This window comes from Argentina anserina, chromosome 3, assembly GCF_933775445.1.
Source record: "Argentina anserina chromosome 3, drPotAnse1.1, whole genome shotgun sequence".
NCBI classification, from domain to species: Eukaryota; Viridiplantae; Streptophyta; class Magnoliopsida; order Rosales; family Rosaceae; genus Argentina; species Argentina anserina.
In genome coordinates this window covers 6,547,668-6,549,361 of record NC_065874.1, presented here as the reverse complement: position 1 = coordinate 6,549,361, position 1,694 = coordinate 6,547,668, and the positions used below count along the sequence as shown (strand labels likewise).

Here is a 1,694-nt window from a genome sequence, read left to right as displayed (position 1 = left end):
GCTTAGACTCGCCAGCATGCTTCCAGTGTCCTCTCCAATATCTAGACCATGAGGCATTCCTTTAATACAAACTTTGGATGTCCTATATCCACCATTCAACATCACTTCATCAAGATAAAAAAGCTACCATGTTGTTTCTCATCATTGTGCTTTCTCTTTGCTTCCACATTCCACCACCGAAAGCATCATTTTTTTTGTGGATATTGGAAAGTCATCTTCATCTTCACTTTCCTCCCATACCCACGTGAAACCCTCACTTTTATTCTCTCTTATCATTATTTTCCCTTCTTGGTTCCACATCCTCACCCATTCTTGATGACCTCTTTTCTTCCTCCAAGGCTCACATGTCTGGTACTTTCTTGAATTCATCTTCAGTGCTCAAATCTTCGCGCACTCTAGGCACTTGAACACGATTTGAGGAGATGGAACCATATCTTTTGTCACTCTTTCTCGAAACATCATAGTTGTCATGTCCCCGTTTCTTGTCCTCTGCCATCCTCATTTCCTCTTCATAAAAGCTTCTTCTTCTCCATTCTCTTCAGCCTCACGTCCAGCTTCATCTTTTGGGGCCTTCTTTGAGTTACTCTTATTGTTGTTGGGTTTGTTGCCATACTCTTCTCTTTCTTCAGATGACAAGTCCTATTCGCCTTCTTCAAGTCCACCATCTTCATCATCTCCCTCGGCATCAGTTGGCTTAGATTGACACAGAGTGTGAGGATCTTCTTTTATACCAGTTCCATTGTTCGGTATAAACACAAGGGGATCCAGAGTTTAGAGCAGAGCTGAGAGCAGCAAAGCGGCACCGGCGGGGGGTGTCTCGAGGATGTTAGCCTGCTCAAGTTCGAGGTCGGTGAGCTGCTGGTCGTGGTCCATCTCGATGATGAGGGGAGGGGAACGACGAGGATGAGGAAGTTGGTGCTAAAGATCCAGAGGGCCTTGTCGGTGCTCTTCACAGGGTTAGTGACGATGAATGACGTGTCGGAGGTATACTGCTTGCTGAGGGTGACAATTTTGGATTAGGAGATCTTGGCCAGGATTGTTACAAGCTATGGTTCAGCTGCCTCGAAAGACATGATCCAGAATTGCATGGCACAAGATCTTTCCTGGAAGGTCAGTAAGATACCAAGATACTCCAGAAAACAATTGTTTGACTTGTAACGTACTGATCTTTAGAATGTTTCTGAAACTCATAATAGAGCTAGACATATAATGAAGCACAATGTATTTGATACAGGAACCTTCGAAACAATGGGAAAAGATGTTGTTGAGCCTCGAAATAGCTGGCAGCGAACCTGGCTTTGAAAGGGAAGAGATTGCTCCTCTTGCCATGGAAAATGTTCCTTGAGCATTAGTATCCATTAGTGCTGTAACTATAAATTGGTTGCGAGTAAGAGAGTGATGTGTGATGGTGCAAATATCTCAGGTTATATATCTAAAATGGATCATGATTGAAGGTGAACGATGTTTGAGATGTGAAGTAATGAATCTGATGCGTCCTTGTTGCGATCATGGGAGCTGAAGAACAAGATTTTCGGATCCTGCTTGTTTTCATATAGGAGTGTGTTGATAAATAATGTAATAATCATATGAGGTGCTCGGATCCACTCGGCTCCAGCTTATGTTTTAATGCTTTTTTTTTGTAGGATTTTGACAACAATTTGAGAGTCGTGGTTGATCTAGCCATTCGACTGCTT

The 1,694-nt window shown here is 43.0% G+C and overlaps 1 long non-coding RNA gene across 1 annotated transcript; it reads left to right on the top strand.

Annotated features, from left to right (window-relative positions):
- Positions 1-184: 184 nt before the first annotated feature.
- LOC126787948 (uncharacterized) lies at positions 185-1,694 on the top strand. The gene is made up of 2 exons (XR_007671306.1): positions 185-1,110; positions 1,235-1,694. It is a non-coding gene; the product is annotated as an uncharacterized LOC126787948 (long non-coding RNA).